Below are 11,583 nucleotides of genomic sequence, written 5' to 3'. Positions count from 1 at the left end.
TGGCAGGGCCTACAGCTCATCACAGACTACAGGACCACCACCAGCACAATCAGTTAAACAGACAGTCTGCCGGATGATCTCAACACTTTCTACACCTGCTTTGAGACATCCAGCAACAGCACAGAGTGGAGTCACACACACACATGGACCACCCAACCTCCCTCCCCCTCCCCCAACGGTCTCTTCAGGTCAGGTACACAAAGCACTAAGGACGATCAACCCCCGTAAGGCAGCAGGACCAGACAACATCCCTGGGTGGGCTCTCAGAGCATGTGCCAGTGATCTGGCTGATGTTCTCTGTTCCATCTTCAACCTTTCCCTCAGTCAGTTGTTCCATCCTGCTTTAAGACTACAATCACCGTCCCCCTTGCTAAAAAAAAGCCCACCCGCCTGCCTGAATGATTACAGGCCGGTAGCACTCACTCCAATCATCATGAAGTGTTTTAAGAGGGTGGTGCTGGCCCACATTCAAAGCAGATTACCAGACACTCTGGACTCTCTGCAGTATGCCTACTGTCCCAACAGGTCCTCCTCAGATGCCATCGCGGCTGCACTACATTATTCCTACTCCCATCTGGAGAACAAAGACTCCTACATCAGGATGCTCTTTGTTGACTACAACTCCGCCTTTAACACGGTTATCCACCATAAACTCACCCAAAAACTGTCTACACTTGGCCTGCACACCACCCTCTGTGACTGGCTCCTAGACTTCATGACTGGCAGGCCCCAGTCTGTCAGGTTTGGTAATAGGATTTCAGCCAGCATTATCACAAATACAGGCACCCCACAGGGATGCGTCCTCAATGCCATCCTCTACACCCTGTTCACCCATGACTGTGTCGCCTCCCACAAAGATAACATCATCCTAAAGTTCACAGACGACACCGCAGCGATAAGACACATCACTGGTGGGGATGTGGCGGCCTACAGGAGGGAGGTGGACAGTCTGGCGTCATGGTGTGAGGACAACAACCTCACCCTCAAAAGAGGCAAGATGAAGGAGATGATAGTGGACATGAGGAAGGAGAGGAGACCTCAACGACCACTGTTCAGCCTAGGGCTTGAAGTGGAGAGAGTGAGCAGCATTAAATACCTGAGCCTCTACATCAGTGCGGACCTCACTTGGTTACATAACACCACACAGCTGGTCAAGAAGGCTCAACAGCAGCTGTACTTTCTGAGGAGGCTGAGGAAGTTTGTATGTCGATTAAGATCCTCGGCAACTCCTACAGCTGCATTGTTGAGAGCATCTTGACCAGCTGCATCATCGTGTGGTACAGCAACAGTATTGCTATGGACCACAAACACCTGCAGAGAGTGGTAAAGACTGCTGAGAAGATCACCAGGACCCCACTGCCCTCTCTGCAGAACATCTACAACTGCAGAGTCCACAGGAGAACTGCCTTGATCCTCAGGGACCCTCCCACCCCCAACACGAACTGTTCACACTTCTACCCTCAGGCAGGAGGTACAGAAATATGAAATGCAGGACTTCCAGGCTAAAGAACTCTTTCTTTCCCAAGGCCATTAGACTCCGTAATAACTGACTGTAGTTTATAAGCATGGTTCACCTCATTCTATCGACCTCACACAACTGTATTTGACTTGTCCATCACACACCTACCTGCACAATTACACTTTATACTTCTATTCTGTTTTTATACTTTATGCTGCCTCTGCTACTTATTATCTATCTGCTACTTATTATTTATGTTTATCTTTATATGTTGGTTTGTTAACTATTGGTTTTTGGTGTGGACAGGAAAGAACGAATTTCATTGTACAGGGAGACGTGTTTCCTTACTGTGCAAAGACAATAAAACTTTGAACTCTGAACTATTCATGGGCACTACATAAATAAAATGTATTATTGTTATTGTTCATTAAACTATAGTAAAGCATTTAATATTGGAATTCTGAACACTTTGAATACAAGATAAGAGACTGCATTATGCTATTTTAGGGAATTACAATATTTTTATACTACACACATTTTTACAAACATTCAAAGTTTTATTTTAGTATCTTTGTGAGTTTAAGGCAATACAGAACTTATTAATAAAGTATGTTCTGGAATTGAAATATTTAATAGATACTGGCAAATCTATACCTTCAAATAAGAATTTCACAAAAGTTTGTACATACAATGACCCTAAACCCCAAAATAATAAAATGATGTTGTTTTTTGAAAATCTGGAAATATAAGGTTAATTTAATGGTTTTTCTAATTGGAATTATTTATAGTTCTATTGTACAAGTTTGTCATCTGATTAACGGAAACAATGTTTCAGTTGAAGAATCAGACCTGCAGAAAGCTTTTAAGTGAGAGCATACATCCATTTATAGGCCATTTTGTCAGAAAAGAAGCATTCTGGTCAAAGCGGGAGTATCTGTGTGGGAACGCTGATAAGGACATTTCCTGTAACATTAAAATGAATTCTGTTATGATGGAAAATGAGATTTCATATTCTGTCTCTACCAAAAAAGTGGCCTGAGGGAGTTACTTCACTTACTGATATCTCAGTTATTCAGATATGGAAATAGTTGTGCTGCAGTCTCCAAAAATACAGAAAGTAACTAGAAGCAGTGAGATGGTGAGTAACTCTCCATGATGCATGAGATTGTAAGTCTTAAACAACTACTTAAATGGTCTATCAATTTGAAAACACAAGGCTTATCATCATCATCCTCAGTGCTACAGCACATGTTGGGCCCTGGTTTCCACCACAACAGTTCTCCAGTCTACTTTGTTTTACACCTCTGAATCTCTGTTCTTTTCAGATCCTCTTCGACATCACCCAACCATCTTTTTCTTCTGTCTTCCTCTACATTGTCTTACTCCTGGGGCTCCCTAATTTTTTCACAACGTTAACCTCTGGCATCAATATTATCTTACTTTTTTGTTGTATTTCTGCCAGCATTCCAAGTTCATCTTCTTCAGTTCCTCCACACTGTGCGTATATTCGAAGCTCCTTCCATAAAGTCTTTCTTCCCATCTCTGCAGAAGGTTTTCGTCTCTCGCTGTTAGATGAATGCAATAAGACTAAAACATTGAAAACAAAGATATTTGGTCTGTGGAATTATTTGAAAATGTGACCCACTAGTGTTAGAACTGGCCTATGAAGCAAACTTAAAACTGCAGAACTTTGGCAACTTGGTATAAATGCAGCTGCACCTTCTGTTCAGCAACAAATTATATTAATCTGTTTCATAAAATGCATGTGCTTCATTTACCTTGATATGTCTAATGGCTGGAATGTGGGGTAAATAAAACGTGAGGCTTATTAAATTATTTAACAACTATCAACAATACTTGCTAGAAATGTTTTTTAAAATGTTTGGTATCTCTTGCCCTACATGTATGCTCACTGTTCATTCTACACCTTTCCTCAGTATCCTCATGTGTCTCAACCTCTCTTGGTTGGCATTTCCTCTCTGAGTCCTGTTCTCATAGCCTGTGTTATTTCAGGGTGATTTGCTGGCCTCCTGCCTGTTTTTATAATTCCTGATTTTGAAGGCGACTGTCAGTGTTCCTCCTATGTCCTTCTTTGATATCCTCATTTGTCTCTTGTTTTCTGTCTGCTTTTATACTTCCTGACTTAGAAGGTGACTCTCAGCATTCCTCCAATGCCTTTCTTCAGATTCATCATGTGTCTCAACCTCTCTTACCCGACGCTTATCTGAGGTGCCTTGATTGTTTTCTGTCTGCTTTTATACTTCCTGACTTAGAAGGTGACTCTCAGCATTCCTCCAATGCCTTTCTTCAGATTCATCATGTGTCTCAATCTCTCTTGCCCAGCACTTATTTTGAGATGCCTTACTCATCTTCTCTCTACGTATTTACTTCCTGATGTAGAATGTGGCTCTCCTATGACTTTATTCCTCCTTATGTGTCTCAACCATTCTTCCTCTTTCGATCACGTCACCCAAAACCAAGCTTGTAAGGGACTTCAAAATTCAAGCAGTGCTTAGGCCACACCAGATTTGCGTACTAGAGAATCTTCCGCTTAATTTAAAATGACGGAGTTTGAAGGCCAAGATTAATCTGATACTGTCAGTCTCACCAATCAACCCCCTTGTTCAAGTGAATTGCATAATAAAAAAAAATGCTTGAACTCATTTGTATTAGCACATATAATGCAAAATATTTACCATATTTGCAACATCCCAACAAATAAACAAGGCATAGGCAAACACAAACGCCAAAACTCTCTTTACGGAGGCCCAAACAAGTCCAGGATGGTGGAAGTGATGAATAGGCTAGAGGTAAATGAAAAAAGCTTATGGATGAGTAGTGGTGGTGGAAAGTTCGCCCCTAAAAAATGTTTCTTTCCCAAAAGAAGTATCTCACTGTCCTATCAGCAAATCCTGAAGTGTATGAAAGCTTCAGAGGAACACCTCCTCCAGAGGATGAGCAACTTTAAATAAATGAGTTTGAAACTGTACGCCACTGACATTCAATAATGTGACTGTGAAGTAGGTTCTCCGGCTGGGAATTCTTCTTATTATTGGAAATGAAAAAATTGACAGATTGAATGATGAAAGAGTCTTTCTGGCAACCCTTCCCCATAAACATATATATGATAACTAAAAGCAAAGCAAATAAACTAAACTACAATACCCGCAAAGCCCACCATGTCCCACCATTCCCTACATAAAGTAATAGCCCCAAACTATTTCGGAAAACAAATCAAGGAAACTTTACACAAGACATACTGATACAAAAAGAAACCTTTATATGTGACATAGCTATAAACTGATCAATCAGACCAAAGCCAAACTGACCAATCAGATTGTTCAAAGGGAGCAGACACACACACACAGACATAAACCATAGCACTATATTACATAGTAGATAGATTACTGGCATTGTCAAAGCTAAAACTAATAATTAATTAACTGAGTGATTAACATCAATCAATTGGTTCTTCATCTCATATCATACTCATTTCTTAGACCTCTCTCTGGCACCATTATGAAAGAAGAACATATTAAAATACATAATAAATCCATTCATCCTTTTCTCAAACCGCAGTATTTCAGATCTTTCTTATATTTCATGCATAGTTTTGAGTGGCTGAGGGATAAACTTATGGACAGATGCAAATATCGATCAGGAATTATGCCATTAGCTGTAAGAACAAACAAATTGCATTAAATATTTATGACACTTACCACTCATTAGTAGGCCCTTATAAGACCACATCAGCAACAGGGGACCACAGAGATGGTGCTCCATGACTTAGTGATGGAAAAAGCAGGCTCACAAATGGTTAGATGGGTCTTAAGTAAGGCTGCAACCAGACTGGTAGGGTAAAAGAAGCTCATCTACATGAGAACATGAATGTAAGTGGATTATTTTGAACATAAAGTGAAGAGATTTGTGTGAATGGTGTAGCAGGGTGAATGAAGAGGCAGGGCAAAGCAAAATGCTTGGGGTGCCAGCCAGGCAAAACCCCATTTAATTGGAACAAAACACCCACCAAAAATATGTGGTTTAGTGCACCATTTTTGAGGCATAGTTTTTCTCCCATCTTCCTTGTTAGCAAACGCTGCTCTTGATCTGCACGTTAGCAAAGTCATCACCAAAATGAGAAGCCGCCTGCCGGAAGTGTTCTGCTTTTGTACTGGGCGGATCGGAGGAGGCGGGGCTTCCTTTGCTTCAGCGTCCTTAATGGGCTGTTTCTTGAGGATGTCAGGGAAACAAGGAGACAAGACCGTTAGCAACATCATCCCCTCTCGTCCCAGGGTGGTACTGCTTATTTTAGGTGAACCTGGAGGGTTACCCTCTCAGGTGCATGTGTGACAATGGAGAGCAGCAGTTAAATAGCAGTAAGGTACAGAGTAGAACTCTGAGAATCTTTAGATTTGACGTTCAAATTATTTTAGACCTGCACCACTTTCTTTTTTCTTTATTATTCCTTATTTAATAATTTGCAGGCAATGTCTTCCCATGGCTGGAGTGCAGCACATTAAAGAACAAGGTGCTTGTTCAGATCCCCTGTACCTGTGCAGTATTTACAGAATGAGTTCAGCATTTTTCAAGAACTAATGATAATGATGTTTTTGATATTGACAGACTTGTTCATAAAGAGTTTTTTACCCTTGAACAGACAGTGAGGCTGTGGCATCTACAGAAAGCATCAGGAAAATAATCACACGCTCAAAACTGCATTTTACACCATGACAACTTACTTGGCACACGCCAAGGGGTTTTAACCAAAAATAACATGGCTATTGCTTTGTATGTCTGTGTTTGTCTGATCTTGCTCCTAGTAAACAAATTTAAAATTGAGACTGAAGTGAAGAACATTTGATACCGTAGAACAAATTGAGCATAAACGTCAGAGGCATTAGACACGGCAACAGAAGATGAGTATGGGGAATGTGTTCAGGATGTGGTTGCTGCTCAATATTGGTTATTAGCTGTTAAGTGGAGCTAGTTGGTAGCAGAGTGATTTACAGAGGCGGCCTTAGGGGTGTGCTGGGCCTAGGGCTGATCAATCCCACGCAAGGCTGGTTACGTCAAACGCTGTTACCGGTATGTGGAGACTGTATTAAATTGCGCACGAGTTTAATAAAAATAATGTTAACATATGCTGGATTTTCTCATTACAGTATTCAGCTAAATTTTTGCAAGATAACACACAGACTTTATCAAAATCTAATGATATAATCTATTAAAGTGCAATTCATAATTCATGACAATACCACGACAGTGCGAAATGCGATACGGTGTGTCAGAGATGGCTGGGGTGACGACCCGGCCAGGACGCCCAGGAGGACCAGAGGAGGGCTTGTTCCTTCCCCAGACTTTGGGGGCCACCGGTACAGAGCTTTGAAGCTCCACCCTGTAGGGGCCCGTGGTCACCGCCAGGGGGCGCCCCAATGCCTTGGAGACCCTGGACCTCAGCACTTCCGCCACACCTGGAAGTGCTAGGGGGAAGAAGAGCAGGGACACCTGGGGCGTGTTGGTGGGAGGTTGCCAGAACACACCTGGAGCACATCCGGGTGCTTATAAAAGGGGCCGCCTCCCTTCAGAAAATGTCAAGAGTCGAGAGTGGAGTAGAATGGAGCTCTGGAGGAGAGAAAGAGGCGGCCTGAAGAAATGAGGCAGTGGTGTTGTGGCCAGGACTTTGGGGACTTGTGGGGTTTGTGTGCACTGTAAATAATGTATAATAAACGTGTTGTGGGTGACGTGAACGTGTCTGCCTGTCTGTTTCCGGGCCAGCCTCCACAGGTGTCATGCGGAAATTAGCAGGGCCTCTTCTAGAAAAGTATACTCTGAATTTCAATATGCTGGATGTCATAGTCATAACTCACGTAAATGTCATGTCAGCCAGTTATCATTAGCGATACATGTTTCTGTGCATTAATATTTGGACTATGGAATGTTTTCAAAGATGTACTGTACATGTACGGAATTTGACCTTGAAGAGAGATTTTAAAAGGGTTCCTCTTAGAAGCATCTCAAATATATATATATATATACACTGGAGAATGTAACTTGACAAATCCACTCGAGCAGGACAGGACCTCAAAAGCGGGGCCCCGTTAGGAATGGTCGTCCCACTTGTCACCCCCAAAGGCCTCCCTTGGTGATTTATCTATTTAAGAAACTTTTGAAAACGTGCTCTCATCTACTAAAATCCATGTCTGACAAGTTGTTTTCTTATTCCTTTTTGTCAAGTAGTCAATATGTTTTTAATTCAAGTAGTTCTTAGTTGCCTGTTGATCATCCAAGTGACGTAGTCACAGGCCTCGTAGTGATGGTCAGCAAAATTCGCCAAAGTGTTTTTTGAAGCGAGTATGCTTTTGTTTTCCTGTGAAATCGCTGTGCAGAGACTTAGGCAAACATTTTTCCCAGCACCTCATGATGCTTTTTAAGGGCAGTGTGACATCACTGAAGGCATGTGCAGAACTTTCATGCATACCTACAGCCAATCTGCTTCATGCAAGCGTGATGACAAGACCCAATCAGAACTGTACTCTAGCTCTTTTCCTCTCAGAATGTTTTAAAGAAAAACTCTTAGTATTTTCACTTGAGGGGTACATTAGCTGACTGTTATATACAGTAAATCTGATCCCTGTGTGCTAGCAACTCAACACCGCATGATTAATTTGCCTGCATAATCATCCATCCACCCAACTGCCAACTCATAACATGTGTCATGATTTGGTAAGATTTTAAGTCTTCAAATGCCAACATTGTTTAATTTCGTTACTTAGTCCACTTATAATGTGGCTATGGGTGTGACCTCTGAGGTCTTAATGAGCCATGCATTGTCACGGGAGGCTGGGTGTCATACCCAGCCGGGACACCTATATAGCACCTCTGCAAGGAGAGGACAGCCATCCTGGTTGCTATGGGGGTCACGGGAACCGAGCTGGGAAGCTCAACCCTATAGGGGACAGTGGCCATCGCCAGGGGACGGGTTCTGAATCCTGAAGCTCTGGGAGCAAGCACATCCGCCACACCAGGAAGTGCCAGTGGAAGTTCATCAAGGGGCACCTGGAGCATATCCGGGGCAACATAAAAGGGGCCGCCTTCCAACAGTCGGGGAGCTGTTGTCGGGTGGCAGAAGACAAGGCTTCGGAGTGTGGGAGAAGGCAGCCCAAAGAAGACCATTGAGAGGTCGAGAGAGAGAGGTGTTTGGTGCTGGAAGCACTGTGTGCTGTGTGGGACACTCTTTACTGCAAATATTTGTAAATAAATTGCGCGTGGTGGACTTAAGACGCTGTCTTTTTGTCTGTGGTCAGACTGGCTTTCACAGCATAATCAACACGACGGGAAAAAAGGATGGCTATGAGTTCATATCCTTACTAGATCTACTGATACCAAAACTCTAAAAACCTCAAAGTTTATCATTGTGCTCATGTCTCGTGTGTACTTTCAGTCTGAACCTGTTGTTCTCACAATTATTGTCACAAACGCCAGAGGCACTGGACACGGCAACAAAAGATGAGTATGAGGAATTTATTCAGGATGTGGCTGCTGCTTGATGTTGGTTATTAGCTGTTAGGTGGAGCTAGTTGGCAGCAGAGTGATTTATCTATTTAAGCAACTTTTGGAAACTGGCTCTACTAAATCCATGTTTGACAAGTTGTTTTCTTATTCCTTTTGTCAAATAGTCAATATGTTTTTGATTCAAGTAGTTTTCAGTTGCCTGTTGATCACCCAAGTGACGTGGTGACAGGCCTCAATAGTGACATCGCTTTTGTTTAGTTTCATTGTTTACCTTTTTTTGTTTTGTTTTGTTTTTTTTTATGTCCTCCACCCGGTATTCAAGTATGCCAGTTCACTGACAGAACAACATGCCTTAAAGAAGCACTCCCCTCCTTAGAAAACACAGGAGTTGGTATTTCAGCAGTTCATTAGTGAACTGTAACTTTTTACAAAATGTAACTTACTGTAATAAATTTGTGTTTATATTTATTTCAGTGAATAGCAAAAATTATTAATATGATAAATACAAAATACAATACAAAATTGCATTATTTGAGTCAGGAAACCCTCCCACAACCCTAAACTTAACCATAGTGTAACCAGGTGGAGTTTCTGGAGGTCCGTGTGTAGACTCTATTGGCAGCCAGTGGTGTCAACTCCACCTACTTGGAATCGACTCCACTGACACACAATTGACTCCACCAACACACAATTGACTCCGCCTACACACAGTTAACTCCACCTACTCGCAATCAGCTCCACCTATTCAAGGCTTCAGGGTGGAGACTCCAGGTTGCAGAGATAGATACACTCACAGGGTTTCTTTCTCAAACCTCCTCCAGTCCGTGCACTTTTAATCCCCTGGCTATCAGGAAAGTTACAAAAGAAACTGGACAAAAGACTTGAAGCTGAGAGAAAATAAAAGCCAAAATTGCTGTTATCCATTAAGGAGCTCAGTAGCACAAGGTAAATGAAGCTTAATAATTAATTTGCAATGAGTGCATCACAGACAGACTGACATACACACATACAGACACACACACATAGACCACTGCAGGTACTTGGTCCCCTACGTTTCAGAAGTGCTTCTGTCTGCTACGATATATTTCTGTCATTCTGACTATTGCATTAGTATCTTATATACATGGTAAGTCAAAATTATTTTAACTTTTGAATGGTGGAAACAATTTATTCACAAAATGTATTTCATATGTGCAAGATGATTTACAGGAATGTCTCAACCTGTTCGACATCATGTTCAACACATGTATCATATGTGGCACATAAATTGTCCACAAAATTTGTATATAAGTTGTGGTCCATGGTCGGCTTTTCATCCCGGCCAGTATCCCCAGGCCGCCAGATGGAGCTCTCCCTGCAGCATGGAGGTGCCCCGGATACCAGCAGGGAATCATGGACAATGGTGTTTACCTTTACAGCCCTGCTGGATACCACAGGGGCCAACAGAGGACGCTGCAGGGAGGCCCAGAGAGTCGTTTGTGCCCTATAACCCCGAAGTGGATCTTAGTCACAGCGACAGGAGAGATGACGTACTTCCGGGGTGAAGAAAAGGACTTTTATCTGACTCGGAAGTGATAAGGAATCATGGACTGAAGGATGGGGAACACTTCCAGGTCAGGGACTGTAAAGGATTGTGGGAACTCCCAGACAACGAGCTGGGCTGGGTGGAAGGGTGGCAACGCGTCTGGGAGTGGAGGAATTGTTTATTGTAAGAGTATTGTGTTTAATTTATGAGTATTGTGGAGAGGAGGGTGCTTTGTGCACTGTTTAATAATAAAAAGTCAACTATTTGGACTTTTATATCGTGTCTAATGTCTTGGTCAAGGGTTCAAGGGAACGATAGTGCCCCCAATTAGTCAAAAAGTATATACATAGCAATAGCATTAGTGTTAACATAATTTTGACTCACCTTGTATAAACGTCTATGCATGGAAGTGTGTGTGTCTGGTTGTCCGGCCCGGAAGTGCGAGGCTACAGCATGAAGCTCAAAGAAAGTGACTCTGTCATCAAAGTGAAACCGCAGAGAAAAGAGAGAAACTCGCTTAGCCATTGATAGACAACAGAGGTGAGCACGCTGGCAAAGTAAAACTGCAGAGGAAGGAGAACCATAACCGCTTACCCGCTAATGCACAACCGATGCAATTGATTGATTGAAGTGCCAGAATCCATGGTTTCTTGGAGCCCAGGCTTTTTACAGAACAGGCTTACACAGCTAGCATGACATAACAACAGCAAATGGAGTTTAGCTAAGCCTTGTGGTCTATGTACTGTACATAATACATGTGAAAATACATATTTGCATTTCCAATTAGACTGTAATGTTAACTTCCTTTAGTTATTTGTTTAGATGTGCAGTCAGAAGGTGGACGTCTGTTCATCCACTGGTGCCATTAGGCAGATTTGTTGATTCAGGTGTTTTGAATAGTGAAATCGGCATCTCCTGTGTCTCTTTGTTATCAACCCTCTTAACCACAGTTCTTTCCAGTTCCTTTTGAGGGGGTGTGACACGTCATTTCCTTCAAATGCATATCTTGCCTTTCAAATTTTCCTGAACACAGCTGTCCTATTTTTCATCTTTACCGTACATTAACTGCTACATTATTGTTGTAACT

This window comes from Polypterus senegalus, chromosome 1, assembly GCF_016835505.1.
Source record: "Polypterus senegalus isolate Bchr_013 chromosome 1, ASM1683550v1, whole genome shotgun sequence".
In the NCBI taxonomy this organism is placed as follows: Eukaryota; Metazoa; Chordata; class Cladistia; order Polypteriformes; family Polypteridae; genus Polypterus; species Polypterus senegalus.
The sequence above is the reverse complement of the archived record's forward strand: the minus strand, read 5'-3'. Positions refer to the sequence as shown.